Source organism: Capricornis sumatraensis, chromosome 8 (genome assembly GCF_032405125.1).
Source record: "Capricornis sumatraensis isolate serow.1 chromosome 8, serow.2, whole genome shotgun sequence".
In the NCBI taxonomy this organism is placed as follows: domain Eukaryota; kingdom Metazoa; phylum Chordata; class Mammalia; order Artiodactyla; family Bovidae; genus Capricornis; species Capricornis sumatraensis.
In genome coordinates, this window is record NC_091076.1 from 1,586,741 (window position 1) to 1,603,185 (window position 16,445).

General features: G+C 64.6%; 1 long non-coding RNA gene across 1 annotated transcript; it reads right to left on the reverse strand.

The window, feature by feature from the left end:
- Positions 1 to 2,835: 2,835 nt before the first annotated feature.
- On the reverse strand, positions 2,836 to 5,186 carry LOC138083105 (uncharacterized). The gene is made up of 5 exons (XR_011145161.1): positions 4,075 to 5,186; positions 3,869 to 3,992; positions 3,684 to 3,788; positions 3,475 to 3,603; positions 2,836 to 3,397 (listed from the first exon to the last, which is right to left on the reverse strand). It is a non-coding gene; the product is annotated as an uncharacterized lncRNA (long non-coding RNA).
- Positions 5,187 to 16,445: the final 11,259 nt, after the last annotated feature.

A 16,445-nucleotide genomic window follows, 5' to 3' on the forward strand; every position in this document is an offset into this window, starting at 1 on the left:
ACCCCACCCCAGAGTCCACAATCCCGGCCTGAAGGTGGGCCCAGGGGTCATGAAATCTGGGCCCAGCTCAAGCCTACACCTGCAGCCAGGGCCAAGCAAAAGTCAGTCAGCCCCGCAGAGCACCCCTAACTGGACAGGCTCCTCCACTGTGACCGGCCTGGTTAGCGCCCCCAAGCAGAGACACTCACTCGTGTTGTATCCAAAGACCTGTGGACACACAGCCCAGGAGAGGCAGCCAGTTAAGCCTGTATATGCTGAGAGCACACAGCCAGACAAATGAGCCGGCACACAGGCCCACAGGGACGTGCTGAGATGAACACACACACACAGGGACACACATGTGGACACAGGGACACGGACACACAAACCCACATGCAGGGACTGTACGCACAGGAAGACATGCGTGGACAGACATGCGTGGAGACGTGGAGACACACAGACACACGGGCACACGTGTGGACGCAGGAGTGTGGGCATACAGACGCGTGAAGTCCTGTTTTCCGTAGGCCAGAGGCTGGATGGTTGCTCAGCCTAAATGCCCCATAGCAGCGTGACTGCGGGCTGGCCTAGATGTGAGGCCCCTGTGAGCGTTGGGCATGGAATCCAAGCCCCTATTTGCCTGGGGACCCACCTCGGCGCAGGGGCGTCTGAAGGTGGCTTTGGGTGGGAGCCCGGCTTGCCTCACGGACCCCTCTGGGCCCCTTCTCTAAGGCAGGAAGTGGGGCTGGGCCAGAGGTAAACACATTCCAACCTGGGGTCCCCGCTCCCCAGAGAGGCGCTGTGCTGGCCACCAGCTCTCCCAGCCCTGGTGGGGCCCCACGCGCTGCCTGCACCCCCGCAGGGCCTCCTCGTCGCTGCTCAGGCAACCAGCCTGAGGGGGCAGGGGTGTAGCGGGTGGATGCAGCGAGCCCGGGCAGGGCCTGAGGGCCTGGGTCGTTTCCCCGGGCAGGCCTGGCGAGGAGCGTCCGCACTCCCAGCTGAGCCTCAGGATCCCGGGGAGCCTGGAGCAGAAGAGCGGGAGGGGCTCAGAGCCCCGGCCCCCCTGCTCTCCCCTGCCACGGCCCGTCACTTCTGGGGCCCCGTGGCCACTCGTGGCACCCACTACACCACCTCCAGCCCCGGGAGGCTGGCTTTGTCCTCTGAGGCCAGCTCTGCAGAGCTCCAAGGGAGACAGGCTCACAGAGACTACGAGGATGGATTTCTTTGTCCTGCTCTGGCAAAACACACGGGGGCAAGTCCAGCAGGCCGTGGGCCTAGAGAGGGCCAGGTCTTGCCCACGAGCTGCCAGCTGGGGCCCGTGGAAGCCCCTGGGGTAGGAGGCAGGAGGCTCTCAGGAGCCCCCCTACGTGTGCCATGGGCCAGCATGTCATGAAACGCCTTCATCCCAGCGCATCGTGCTGACCACCCGCCCGGCTGCTCTGGGACTGTCCCCCCTTGCTGCCTTGGAATTTGCACGTCTCCTCTCGGGGGGGAGCTGGGCCCAGAGAGGCCAGACACGGAACCGGGGGGAGTGCACGGGGGGCGGGGGCGACTCTTGGGGCTGGAGCCAGGGCAGTCAAGGGCCGGCCGCCCGGACGCTGGGAAAGGCACGCGCTGGGGGTCTCCCAGGCCTCTGCTATCTCCTCTCGGTCAGTCGGCCCGCAAGGCATTTCCTGACTGCCCTGAGCACGGGAAGGGGCCAAGGACCCAGCCCTCCTTCCAAGGGTTCCCAGCGTCGCGCCTGGCGCCCAGGAGCTGAGAGGCCTGTGGGGGGGGGGCAGGGGGTCAGAGGCAGAGGGGTGGCCCCGGCCTGCTGCTGCCTTGTACCCGGACAGCGGCCCCGAACGCAGAGGGGGGCTGCCCGTGCACCCCAGGCGATCCCCTGAGGCCAGACGCCAGCAGGACGTGGCCCCAAACGCAGAGGGGGGCTGCCTGTGCACCCCAGGCGATCCCCAAGGCTGGACGCCAGCAGGACGCAGCCCCAAACGCAGAGGGGGCCTGCCCGTGCACCCCAGGTGCACCCCTGAGGCCGGACGCCAGCAGGACACGGCCCCGGGCAGGCTCTTTCTGTGCACCCCTCTTCCCTGTCACCCCCACCCCTTCCTGCGGCGCCCCACTGTCGCCCGCTTGATGAGCGCTCACCCCACCAGCCCCGCTCTGCCCCCCACTGCAGCCGAGCAGATTCCACGGATGGAATCTGCTGTGGCCCTCCTGAGCACCACTTCCCCACTCCCCCACAGCAGAGAATGGGGAGGGGGGCCCGCTGTGCCCCAGCCCAGTGCTCAGGGCCTGCAGGGCTGGGGACGAGACGGGGGGGCGGGGGGGGGGGATGGGCTTCCTGGAGGCATGGCCCACCTCCTGCCAGCACTGCGGCTCGCCTGATCCCACGTCAAGCCCACTCTCCTGGGACGATTCTAGAAAGCAGCCTCCCAGACCAGGCTTTGGGGGTCTGGCCGGCAGCTCAGAGTGGCTTGGGTGTTGTGAGCGGGAGGGGCTCTCTCAGGGCTGACGGCCCCCTTTGTTCCCCCTGCAGGAACCCTGGGTCCCCCTGCCCCTCACCCCAGCCCCCATGTGGTGCTTGCCCCGGTTTCTTATGTCCCGGCCCCCTTGGCTGCCCCTCCTACAGGAGCCCCCCCCCGCCCCCCTCATGTCCGCAGCCCCCCACTCTGTGTTCCCGCTCCAGGCCGCCCCCTCCCCTCCATGTGTCCCCGCCCATGGGTTGCCCCCACCCTTGTGTGCAACCCCTTGTGGCCCGCGTGCTTTCCCATGTTCCCCCGCCCCATTTCCCCCCACACCCCCCCACACCCGTTCATCTCAAATGCAAGAGTCCTGAGACAAATTCCTGTAACTGAGTTTATTGATGAGTCCAGGGCATCTGAGGAGGCCCTGGCAGGGAGGGACACAGGGCAAGATGGGCACACAGTGGAATGCTTGGTGCCGTGCTCCCGATGTTTGGAGCCTCCAGACTAGGTGTGGGAGGGCGGGGCCCCTCACACTCGGGCCCCCCCACTCGGGCCCCCTCCCAGTCACCCACGAGGGTGGGTAGGGTGCTGGGCGGGGGGCACGGGCTGAGGAGGCCTACACATTCAGCAGTTGGCACACACACGCGCTTACACACGCTCAGAGACCAGGGCTGGCTCCAGAACCCCAACCAGTGCAAACGACTTTTAGTGCAAATTAATTCAAGGGGGACGTGGGGAACGGGGCTCTGGACGCTCTGAATCTCCTGAGCAAAGGACAGCAGAGAGAAGATCAGAAGATAGAGACAGAAAAGGAGGGAAAGGAGGGAGGGAGGCTGTTGGTGGTCTCGGGGCTGGGGCAGGGGGTGGCCGCAGAGATGGAGTCGCCGGGCCGGGGTGGGTGTCGCCGCGGGCGCCGCTCTTCCGGTGGTGTGGGTCGTCCGTTCCTTTAGGTCAACCTGCGGACAGACAGAAGGTGTGAGGGCGGGGCAGGCTGGCCAGGGGGCGGGGCGGGGGCGCTTGAGAGGGCCAGTACCTTCCAGAGCTGATTCCTGAGTTAAGGTGTGTAGTGGTTCCAAAATGCAGCATATTCTCGAGTCAGAGCTAGAAAGACTTGAAGAAGTCCAAGTTCCAAGTCCCAGGCATGAGCTGGGTAGCACCATTTCTGCGGGAGGGGAGAGCGTGAGTCCCCGCCTCTGGGGCCCTGGCGCGCCCGCCGCCCTGCGTGTGGCGGGGCCCTCCCACCTTGTCATCTTGAGGGTTCTGGGTGTCTGAAGAGCAGCAGTAGCGTCTGCTCCGTCAGGAGGCTAAAGGAACGGTGATATCCCGGCTCCCCGCGGGGCCAGCGCTCTGTGGGAGAGAGGCGCCTGTGAGGCTGAGTGCGGGCCCGCGGGCCCGGGGCGGGGGTCACGGCCCGCATCTACACTCACCTGGGAGGCCGGACGGTCCCGCCTGCTCTCTCCATCACACCGGACCATATCATATCCCTCTGTGCGCGTCCTGGCCGCCAGGCCTCCGTGGCTGGCAGGCACCACCACCCCACTGGAGACGTGGCTGTGGGCAGAGAAGGAGGGGCGCTGACTGGGTGGGCAGAGGTGGCCAAGGGCATCAAGAGGGCAGCGGGCTGGACACTCACCTTCGTCTCCGGTCCGAGCTCAGAGGCACCGATCCCGCTCCGTCATCGCCCGCAGAGGCCCGCCTTGGCCACGAGCTCGAAGTCCAGTGCCCCTCCCACTGGCTCGGTGCCCGGCTCCGGCCCCTCGCCCCTGCCTGTGCCCTGACCTCCCTTCCCCCGAGAGTGCACACTCATGCCACCCCACCCGCCCCGCCTAGCCTGGTCTCGCCCGTGTCCTTGGCTCCCCTGGGTACTGTCCTGTCTATCATGCCCATCCCAGGGGCCAGCGGTTCGGGTCAAGTGTCCCCAGTGTCCCCAAGTGCACTGGGGCCCTCCCGCGTGGCCCCTGGGCCGCAGTGCCGCGTGGGGCTGGCGTCCACGGGCTGGGCCCGTGCAGCCTCCCTGCTGCGGGTATCTCTCCGGGCCTGTCCCGCGGCCACCGCCCCCCAGATGACATCCTGCCGCGGTTGCCCGCGCACTGCGCTGCCTTCTCTCTCATTCTCCGGCCCTCGAGGCTCCGGCTCAGGCCTGAGGACGCCTGGCCGCAGCCGCTCCTGTGACCTGCTACTAAGTGAATCGCGGTGGGTGAAGTGGCGGCTGGGAACCCCTCTGTCCTGAGTCCCCGCCCTGTCCTGCTCGCTCCGGGGGCCTGAGTGCCCCCTGCACGTGCTGGCAGCCCTGCCTGCTCATCCCGCCTGACTCTCTGGAAATGCCCTTGCCACCCGGGGCGGCCCGCGGCCCCCCAGCCCGCCCTGTCTCAGCTCCCCCTGAGACGGTATCACCTGTGCTGCCTGACCAGCCTGTGTCTTGCTGCTCTGCCGGGAGGCCAGCCTCTCCACCTCGCTGGCCCGCGCTCCCCAGAACCTCCTTCTGCAGGAGGCCAGGAGAGCAAGGCCCAGCGAGGAGAAGGGGACTCACCTGGCCGGCAGAGCGCTGTCTTCACCTGCCCGTGGCTGCCAGCTACGCCTCCGTTGCCCCTGCCCCGGGGCGAGCCTCTCTCCAGAAGCCCCCTGTCCACCAGCCGCCACGACCTGAAACCAAAATTGACCGGGATGAATGCCTGGCTCCCCCCTCTTCTCCTCCGTGCTGCTAGCTTGGGTCTTTCACCCTCCCACGCAGATGTTGCCCGGCCTGCGGGGCGCCCGGGAGCAAAAAATGATCCCCAAAAGGCTCCCGGGCGCCCCGCGGCCCTCCCCAAGCTAGCCCCTCTGTGGGTCCGCTCCTGCCAGGCTCCAGATGTCCAAGGTGATCCTTGGCCCACCCCACGCAAGCTTCCCTGCACCCCACTTCCCCATCTTCCCCCGGTTACCCCTCCGCTCCCCCGCTTCCCCAGTTTCCCCCGTGCCCCCCCATCCCTCCCACCACCCCCCTCCCACACCCTGCTCCTCGGGCCCTAGCCCGGGCTTTTTCTAACTGGAGGCAGCCCCGCCCAGCATTCCCGCCCCTGCCCGGCCAGCCAATCGGCACAGGGACCGTGTTGGGGCCCCCGCGAGGCCCGCCCCCACCCGGGACGGTCCAGCGCACGTACCTCGCCCGTCCTGGAATTCTCCAAAGAGGGCCGGCCCCGCACCCCTCCTTTGGCATCCGGTGGGGAGGCTCTGGCATTGTTCCTGAGAGCCCCCCCGCCCACCACACTGTGTCCCCGCAGGCGGCTGCCGCCCAACCTCCAGGGGCACGCGCTGCCCCGGACGGAGGTCCGGGCGGGAGCCACCAGATGCCCCGTGGGACTTCAGAGTCGCCTCCTGCCACCGCTGTGGCTGAGACCACGCCGTGGTTCCGGAGCCTGGGGCGCGGAGGTGCGGGGTGCGGGGCTCGGGGCTCCGGGAGGCTGAGGGAAGTTCCCCGGGTCTCACTGGCCGGCGGGAGCCGACTCTCCTGCTCGAGGGCCATCTGGCCGATGGAGCCTGCTGTGAGCACAGTGCCCTGGGCAGGGCAGGGTCCCCACCGTGGCCGGGGAGCCCCGTCTTGTCCCGCCACGGTCGGCTCCACGTCGGGGCCAGGCGTGCCGCTGTCCTCTGCGCTCGCAGGCGCACCAGGGCGGTGAGCCCGACAGCCTCCCCGGACGTAGCAGCCCGCAGTTCACATCCAGAGTCCAGACAAAGACCAGAGCCTTGAACTCCGCAACCGCCTCATCCCTGGGGCAAGCACTCGGGCCTCATGGGGCGCTTTGAGAACCAGCAATCCGGAGAGTTTGGCCACCAAGTCTCCAGTGCTGGGGCCATGAGGTGGGAGGGGCATGCCCCAGCAAGGGACCCAGAGCTCTCCAGGTCTGAGTCCACCTCAGTTAGGCCTTGGGATGACCCTGCTCTCCTGGATCCCTGCCACACCAGACGGCCAGCCTTTCTATGTGTGAACCCCCAGATTTACGTGGGAAAACTTCAGCTTTGACCATGGGTGAACCCCCAGATTTACTTAGGAAAACTCTAGCCTTGACCATGGGTGAGCCCACAGAGTTACATGGGAAAGTTCCAGCTTTGACTGAGGGTGGACCCCCAGATTTACATGGAAAACTCTAACCTTGGCCATGGGTGCACCCCAGATTTATGTGGAAAAATTCCAGCTTTGACCATGGGTGAACCCCCAGATTTACATGGAAAACTCTAACCTTGGCCATGGGTGAACTCTCAGATTTAAGTGGGAAAATCTCAGCTTTGACCGTGGGTGAACCCCCAGATTTCTGTGGAAAAATCCCAGCCTTGGCCATGGGTGAACTGTCAGATTTATGTGAGAAAACCCTAGACTTTACCGTGGGCAGACTCCCACATTTGGCCATAATCGGACCTCAGGCACAGCGGCCGCGGGCGGTGATGCTCGCGCCTACACTGCCGCCTCGCGGCCGCTTCTGTCTCCACACCCACAACCACTCAGCCCTATTTGGGGGGCGACCAGCCAGGGAGGTGGCTCTTGATGCAGCGGGGAGGATCCCGGGATCCTTTGCCCTGGGCAGGCGGTGCCCGGGGCCCTGTGCCACCAGGGGACTGGGGCAGGAGGGGTCCCTCTGGAGCTAGGGCTGTGCCTCACCCAGGCTCCCCATCAGATCCCTGTCATCCCCAGCACCAGAACGTTTATCCCCCTATCCCCACTTGCCCCCCACCTTGGACAGGAGACCATGTCTCTAGGGTGCTGTGGGGCCCACTTCCCACAGTTCACGGGCTCCAGGGCACACCCAGGGGGCTTCTATTGGTCGGGAAACCCACCACCATGAAACTGTGAGGGTCCCAGAGTGTGGCGTGGAGAAATGACCAGCCACTGAGCACGCTTGCTCAGCCCAGATCCCCACTGGTTAATGACCCCACGGCACTAAGGTGCCTGCTGCAACCCACTTTGGTGGCGGTGCTCCGGCAACCAGCAGACCAGCAGCGGCTGAACCCGGAGTCAGCGGCACGCCCAGACCTTTAGCATTTCAAACAGCTGAACTGCATGGAGATGCTAATGACCGGCTGTTAGGGTTGGAGGCTCTTCTTGAAGGCAGATGCAGCTCAATAGAAGACCCAGAGTTTGGGAGGTCTGTCTGGGTGGGGGGCAGTACACTGGGCTAGAAGCGCAAAGTCCAGGTTTCAGTGGCACAGGCTGCCATTCTCATGCCAGGGAAACGTCACTTAGGTCCCACGCCATGGGACTTCAGTGGGGCGGGGGGAACCTGTGGCTGAAGCCGCAGGGTGGCCCGACCTGGCACCTTAGGTGGCTCAGTTGAGTGCCTGTTCCCTCCATGACGCTCATGGGCCACCGTGATATGTGGCTTGTGCAGACCAGCAAGGTCTCTGGCTGGGCACACACGGACCCGGGCCGCTGCATGGGCAAACCCCTACCGCTGATGTGTGAGCCCGCACCGCCGCCTCGCGGCCGCTTCTATCCCCACATCTGCAATCCTGGGCTCCGTTCAAGGACTGTGACGGGTCTATTGGGCCGGCCCAAGACAAAGAGAGAAGACCCCCGAAATCCTCCTGCCCTTGGTAAGGCGCCGCCCAGGGCCCTGGGCTGCCGAAGGTACCACAGAAAGAGTCTCTCTCTGAAGCTGGCTCCGCGTCGCCCCAGGCACAGGGGGTCCCTCATTGTCCCCAAATGCTCCCTATCCTCTCCCAACTTCAACAGTGCCGCCCACGGTGGCTTGGGGTGACACGGGGGAGCTCGGACAGGCATCCCATCTCCCTGATGACCCTGTGGACCATTGTGGTATCCGGCCTGGGCGGACCCGGGATCCCACGCGGGCGGATCGCGTGTGGGCAGACCCCGCCGCGGCCACCTTGGTGGTGATGTGTGAGTCTGCACTGCCACCGCGCGGCCGCGTCTGTCTCCACACCCACAACCTCTCAGCCCTATTTGGGTTGTGACCAGCTAGGGAGGTGGCCCCTGATGCAGCGGGGAGGACCACGGGATCCTCTGCCCTGGGCACTGTGTCACCCAGGGCCTGGTGCAGGAGGGGTCCCCCTGAAACTAGGACATTTCCCCACCCAGGCTCCCCATCAGGTCCCTGTCACCTCTGGATATAAGGCCCTTTATTCCCCTAGCCCCACTTGTCTCCCACCTTGGTGACCTGGGGCCGTGACTCTAGGGTGCCGTGCGGTCCACACTCAGCAGCGCAAGGGCTCCAAGGCAGCTCCTGTCAGTTGGGAAACACAACTTCAGGGTCTTGTGTGGGTCCCAGCGCGCAGTGTGTGGAAGTAAACAGCCACTGAGTGGGCTTGCCCAGCCCAGCTGCCCACCCTTAATGACCCCAGGACACTAGGGTGCCTGAGGAAACCCACATTGATGGCGGTGCCCGGGCGACCAGCAGACCAGCCGTGGCCCGCGGCTGAACCCAGAGGCAGCAACACGCCCAGACCTTCAGCATTTCAAACAGCGAACAGCATGGAGATGCTAATGACCGGCTGTTAGGGTCTGATGTTCCCCTTGAAGGTGGATGCGGCTCAATAAAAGACCCGGAGTTTGGGAGGACTGTCTGCGGTGGGGAGCCAGTAGGCTGGCCTGGAAGCACAGAGTCCAGGGTTTAGAGGCACAGGCTGCCATCCTCCAGCCTGGAGACAAGACATAGGTCCCACCTTGGAACTTCCGCGGGGAGGCGGGCACTGTGAGTGTGTGGCTGAAGCTGTAGTCTGGCACGACCTGGCACCTTAGGAGGCTCAGACGAGTGCCCTGTCTCCCACGTGACCCTGGGGCCACCGTGGTATACGGCCGCGCGTCTGGACCCGGGATGCCGCGTGGGCGAACCCCGGCCGCTGATGTGTGGGCCCGCACTGCCGCCTCGCGGCCACTTCTGTCCCCACACTCACAGCCGCTGGTTTCTGTTTAAGGGCTGTGACGGGCCGGCCGGGTCAGCTCAAGGCAAAGAGAGAAGAGCTGTGAAATCCTCCTGCCCTCGGCAATGCGGCGCCCAGCACCCTGGGCTGCCGAAGGCCCCACAGAAAAAGTCTCTCTCTGAAGCTGGCTCCGCGTCGCCCCAGGCACAGGGGGTCCCTCATTGTCCCCAAATGCTCCCTATCCTCTCCCAACTTCAACAGTGCCGCCTGCGGTGGCTTGGGGTGACACGGGGGAGCACGGACAGGCATCCCATCTCCCTGATGACCCTGTGGACCATTGTGGTATCCGGCCTGGGCGGACCCGGGATCCCACGCGGGCGGATCGCGTGTGGGCAGACCCCGCCGCGGCCACCTTGGTGGTGATGTGTGAGTCTGCACTGCCGCCGCGCGGCCGTGTCTGTCTCCACACCCACCACCACTCAGCCCTATTTGGGTTGCGACTAGCTAGGGAGGTGGCCCCTGATGCAGCGGGGAGGACCACGGGATCCTCTGCCCTGGCCAGGTGGTGCCCAGTGCTCTGTGCCACCAGGGTGATGGTGCAGGAAGGGTCCCTCTGGAGCTAGGGCTCTGCCTTACCCAGGCTCCCCGTCAGGTCCCTGTCACCTCTGGATATAAGGCCCTTTATTCCCCTAGCCCCACTTGTCTCCCACCTTGGTGACCTGGGGCCGTGACTCTAGGGTGCCGTGTGGTCCACACTCAGCAGCGCAAGGGCTCCAAGGCAGCTCCTGTCAGTTGGGAAACACAACTTCAGGGTCTTGTGTGGGTCCCAGCGCGCAGTGTGTGGAAGTAAACAGCCACTGAGTGGGCTTGCCCAGCCCAGCTGCCCACCCTTAATGACCCCAGGACACTAGGGTGCCTGAGGAAACCCACATTGATGGCGGTGCCCGGGCGACCAGCAGACCAGCCGTGGCCCGCGGCTGAACCCAGAGGCAGCAACACGCCCAGACCTTCAGCATTTCAAACAGCGAACAGCATGGAGATGCTAATGACCGGCTGTTAGGGTCTGATGTTCCCCTTGAAGGTGGATGCGGCTCAATAAAAGACCCGGAGTTTGGGAGGACTGTCTGCGGTGGGGAGCCAGTAGGCTGGCCTGGAAGCACAGAGTCCAGGGTTTAGAGGCACAGGCTGCCATCCTCCAGCCTGGAGACAAGACATAGGTCCCACCTTGGAACTTCCGCGGGGAGGCGGGCACTGTGAGTGTGTGGCTGAAGCTGTAGTCTGGCACGACCTGGCACCTTAGGAGGCTCAGACGAGTGCCCTGTCTCCCACGTGACCCTGGGGCCACCGTGGTATACGGCCGCGCGTCTGGACCCGGGATGCCGCGTGGGCGAACCCCGGCCGCTGATGTGTGGGCCCGCACTGCCGCCTCGCGGCCACTTCTGTCCCCACACTCACAGCCGCTGGTTTCTGTTTAAGGGCTGTGACGGGCCGGCCGGGTCAGCTCAAGGCAAAGAGAGAAGAGCTGTGAAATCCTCCTGCCCTCGGCAATGCGGCGCCCAGCACCCTGGGCTGCCGAAGGCCCCACAGAAAAAGTCTCTCTCTGAAGCTGGCTCCGCGTCGCCCCAGGCACAGGGGGTCCCTCATTGTCCCCAAATGCTCCCTATCCTCTCCCAACTTCAACAGTGCCGCCCGCGGTGGCTTGGGGTGACACGGGGGAGCTCGGACAGGCATCCCATCTCCCTGATGACCCTGTGGACCATTGTGGTATCCGGCCTGGGCGGACCCGGGATCCCACGCGGGCGGATCGCGTGTGGGCAGACCCCGCCGCGGCCACCTTGGTGGTGATGTGTGAGTCTGCACTGCCGCCGTGCGGCCGCGTCTGTCTCCACACCCACAACCTCTCAGCACCCCTCACAGAGGGAATGGGGCTGGGAGATCAGCCCGAGATCAAGGGAGAAGACCCTGAAATACTCTTTGTGTGGGATGTGGCAGCCCCCAGAACCCCTGGGCTACTGAAGGCCCTGCAGGAAGGGTTTTCCTCTGGACTGAGTCTCCTGTCCCTGGACAGTCCTCCCCTGGGCTCCCGGTCAAGTCCACCGCGGGGCAGGGCCTCCCTTTCTGCCCCCGTGCACCTGCACCCCCCCTCCCGTGGGTGCTGGTGGTGGCGCTCCAGACCCACCGTCCCTTGCGATCAGGCTCGCTGTGTTGCGTGGGCTCCTGGGCAGGCCTGGGGCACTCCTTGGGGCCCTTCTGTCCACTCTCTGGTCACCGAGCCGGGGCCCATCTGGGGGTCCTTCTGGCTTATATTCACCGTTTCTGGGGTGGGTGGCCATCGTTTCTGTTCACTGATGCCCTTGGGGGAGAATGGGCGGTATTTGCCGAGAGAGCTGGCAGCCTCCGCCTGTTTGCATCCTAATGGGTTATTTGCATCTCTGTGGAAGGACTTGGAGGAGAGGCTAGGCTTTAGCTTCCAGTCTCCAAAGCTGGAGTGGGCTCCCCAGTGGAGAGGCTGCCAGGGCCGGGCACCTCTGGCGTGAGGCTGGTCTTGGCGGTGACAGCAGTGGATGGTGCTCTCGGTGCGTGGGGTGGCACCAGGAGCGTGAGGAGCGCCCGCAGATGTGGCCTCGGGCGTGGCCAGTCCAGGGCGGTGGGCTGTCGTGGACAGACCTTCTCTCCCTGACAGTCTCGCACCTGTGCGCCAGCGTCTCCAGCCCTAGGCTGGATCGGTGTCCCACCACGTGTGTCTCTATCGCCGCTGCGTGCCCAGGAGCAGGACGCAGACCGCGCCAGAGTGGAGGCAGCTCCACCCTGTGCCCCTCACCTGAGTGCCGGCTGCACAGGGCTACTTGCTGGCCCCTGGGCCCCAAGCTGCTCCAGTCTAGTCGCCAAGCCAGTGGAAAAATAACCGGTGCCTAGACTGCAACCACCGAGCCGTGTCCTGGGGACCCAGCATGCACCCCTCAGCCGCCAGGTAGGAGTGCACATCCGCCCTGGCGCTCAGTACTACTTCTGGGGCAGGTCACATACAGGAAGCGCTGCTGACACTGAGAAACTGGAAGACTGTGCTAACTGGTGACGCGCAGGGGTGTCGCCTGCAGGCTTAAGGGTGGGTGGAGAGGGGCTTGCCACCCGAGTGCCTGGGGTGGGGGGTGTCAGAGAGAGGCCCTCACTCAGCCCTGGGGCGTGAGGCGGAGAACACAGCGGCCTTCTCTGTTGCTGGTGCCCGGCGGGCTTCCCTGATAGCTGAGAGTGACTCCCTGGAGTGGGGGCCGGTGGCTTTGTCCATCAGAACAAAGAGCAGAATGGGGAGGGGGCCGGGCGTGGCGGAGGGTTCAGGACTGAGGGTCAGCTGGGCCCGCGGGCTGGGGCGCAGCCAAGGGAACTGTGAGCGGCGGCACAGGCCCCGGGCTGCCCTCGCCCCCCACGCCCCGCGGCCCATGCGTAGCCGTGCTGACGGCCTGCACCCCGCCTCCCAGGCCCTCAGACTCCCAGACGCTCACGTCTCAGGCCTCGCCAGTCCCCGGTGTGCCGCGTAGCACCCGGCGTGTGCCTCCAGCCCGCCAGCCCCAGTCACAGCCCCTCTTCTCTCCACCCCGCCTCTCTCAGTCTTTCTTCCATGGAAGTGGTCCCACCTCATCATTCTACCCCTTGCTCCCTCATCTTCCAAGTCGAGTCGTCGAGGAGGCAGTCACCGCACCCCCATGGGCTGAGCCACCTCCCTGCCCCCTCCCCACACCCACATTCTGCTGGCAGGACTCAGTGACACCTCCACCGGGCACCAGCCTCCTCTCTGGGTACCGGCCCCCACTGGCTCTGACCTCCGGTATATATCAGGGACCCCTTGCTCCCTCACTGTGGCTGCGAGGCTCCGGGGTCTGCCCTCGGCCACGCTGGCCTCCCTAGCCTCCAGGCTGTGACCATGCACTTTAGCCCAGATGTTATCCCCCAGCCCCTCCCACTCAGATCTGAGGTTGCCCCAGGGAGGCCTGGCCGGCTTCCTCAGCCAGTTCCTACGTGGCGCTGGCCTCCACGCCTGCAGCTGTGTGGCCGTGCCAGCCCGTGCACCTTCCTCCCCAGGGGCCTGAGGGGATGCCACCCCCAGGGCTGGGCGCGCAGAAGGCAGGAGAGAGCGGGCGACGCAGCCTCAGGGAGCTGAGCCAGCAACCCAGGGGCATGTGCCCCTCCAGCCTGGCCTGTAGGCTCCTCAGGACGCAGTGCCCTCTCTCCTGTAGCGTCCAGTCCAGCAGACTGTCCGCCACCGTCTGGGCCTGGAGCTGCTGTCTTGCTGTGGAAACAGCCAGCACAGACCCGCACCTCACTCACCTGTCTGCGTGGCTGCCCAGCTGCCGTGCCCAGCTACAGTCATAGGGCTGTCCTGACACCTCTGTGAGCCCTGGCTCCCACCTCCTCCGCCTGCTCAGAACCTTCTCTCCTCTTCCTCAGCTGCTGCCCGGACAGGCCTGGTCCTTGGTGCCCACTGGACCCAGTGGTAGCCTCTCCCTGGCCTCCTCACTGCACGACGCCCAGCCCACCCTCTCCCGGAAGCAGGGCTCGGTTATGGTCAGAAAGAGAGACCATTTGTTCTGACCCTTGGAGGGCATCTCTGCTGCCTAAACAAGGGTGGACCAGTTTTCCCGACAGCTGTTGGTCCCACGGGCAGAGTGGCCTGGTCAGGCATCAGGCAGGCCCCCAGAACCCCTTCCTAGGCAGCTGACCCCCTCCCCATCCTTTTCTTTCTCCCTCTGTGACCTACACTGAGACCCATCAGACTCGACTGCAAGAGGCAGGCTCTCAAGCCATATTGGCTTCAGCTGGATCCTAGAGCTGGCCCCCCCACAGGCCCCTGATGCCCATTTACTCTTGCTTTCAGAGACTGTCCATCCCCAGGCCATGGTGTCCGCTGCAGCACAGCATCTCTAGGGAGCCGAAGAGGCCCTCAGAGGACACATCCACACCCTCATCCCCAGACTGACTCACTGGAAACGACCCTGATGCCGGGAAAGACTGAGGGCAGGAGGAGAAGGGGACGACAGAGGATGGGATGGCTGGATGGCATCACTGGCTCAATGGACACGAGTTTGAACAAGTTCCAGGAGATAATGACGGACAGGGAAGCCTGGCGTGCTGTGGTCCATGGGGTCGCAGAGTTGGACATGACTGAGTGAGTGAACAACAAATCCCCAAACTCGTGAGTGTGACCTCACTGGGAAAAGAGTCTTCACAGCTGTGGTGAAGGATCTCAGCGGAGGTCGTCCTGGGTTACCCAGGTGGCCCTGAATCCACTGGTAAGCGTCCTTAGAACCGACAGAAGAGAGCAAGGGCGCGGAGGGGGCCAGGTGGGGATGGAGGCAGAGACTGGGGTGAGGCAGCCACAGGCCCAGGGATGCCTGGAGCCCCCAGTGCTGGAAGGGGCAGGAAGGACCCTCCCCTAAGCCTTCAGGGGAGAGGTTGTGGCCCTGGGGCTCCTTGACTTCAGACTCCCCGCCTCCGGGACTGGGGTTGGGGGGGTGCACTCCCGTTGTTTATGCTGTGCTTAAGCCTAAGAGCTTGAACAACTTAAGTCCCATCCCGACCGCAAGAAGAAAGCTGGACAGGCAGATTTTTGTGAAGCCATCAAAGAACCAAGGTCACAAAACAAATGGCCATCCCCACATCTGGAAAGAGATGGGGTAGGTGCAGAGCATAGCATTCCCGTATCTGAGGCAGAAGTCCCGCATGCTGGTAGGATGATGAAACTAGAAATTTTGATGAACTGCTGGAAACCGAACAGTCTCAGAAGGGCTCTGTTCCTCCTTTGTGAGCTCACGCACGGAAGATTCTCTTCTCGAGTTTTCTTTTCACTTGTTCTATTGCCGCCGCCCCAGGAGATGGGTAGGCTTCAGTGCAAAGAAGGCTCCTTTCTCAGTGGTCCCAGCAAAGGTCCCAGAGAAGGACCGTATGGCCTAGCTCAGCCCTCATGCCCACCCTCCCTTAATGCCTACGGCCCAGGAGTCCAGTTCCCAGGCAGCAAGTGTGCGTAACCATGCAGGACCCAGTGGGCAGGATCCACCCCGGGCCCCTCCCGCGCCCTGTTTGTCTTCTCTCTCGAGTGCCTGCCCTGCCGGCCTCGCCCCAGCCCGGACCAGGGGCAGCAGTGCCTCCTAGACTGCCCAGGCCTCCATCACCACCAAAGTCAGGTCCCTAAAAAGTACCCCTGCCATTTGATCCGCGTCCGTGGTAGAACACTCACTCCATCCTCAGCCCGCAGCGTGGCGCTTACACCAGGCAGTCCATCCTCAGGGGATGCAGAGCCGAGGACCACGCTGCTGGCCGCAGCGCCGGCGGTCTTCTCTGCCGCCCAGTGCCGGGACCCTGACCACTGCCCCCGACCTGCCCGCAGAGACAGCCTGTCCTCTGGGCCTCTCCCCTCTCCCTCGCAGACTGGCCCCCACCTGGCTGGTCCAGGGGAGTCATCTTCTCCTCGGCCTCCGTCCTCCACCCCCCGGGGAGCCTGCCTCTCGGCAAGTGCCCAAGGACCCCGCAGAGCAGACACCAAGGACTAGAGACTTCTCCGCACAGCAGCCTCACGGGTGATGGGAAGGGAGTGGGCAGAGGGGGGCACCGGCCCTTCCGTGGGACCAGGATGCAGGCGGTGTGTGTGAGAGAGGCCGCCCGGCGGGCGAAGCAGGGGGGCTTGGCCAGGCGGGGACCTGAGCCCCTTCCTGCAGCTCTGGGTTTCAGCAGAGCTGTTTGTTGAATGAATGAGTGAATGAGTGACTGAGGGGTTTTCGAACTGCCACTGCAAGAGAGGAAGAAAAGATGGCTCCATCTTTCAAGGTACGGAGGTGCTGCCCTGCTCCAGATTCCAAGCAGGGATTAAGGGCCTTCCTGCTGCAGCCAGGACCATTGTTCCCAGCCTCTTCTAGAATCATCTGGAAGTTAATCCTTTACAAAACAAATATTTCAGACATCTCAGCACAGCCCTCCAAGGGGGAGCCTCAGCAGATGGCTGGAGGCCTGGCCGCGCTCCCACACCCCCAGATGCAAGAGCGCCCCACGGCCTTGGAGCAGTGTCCACGGGGGACGCGGGCCTGGGCCAGGAAAGTGTCAGAGCCGCCAGCCACCTGCCTGGGCCCCCGCCCCTGGGCCCTGTCCATTTTCCTTGGCAGCTCCCGC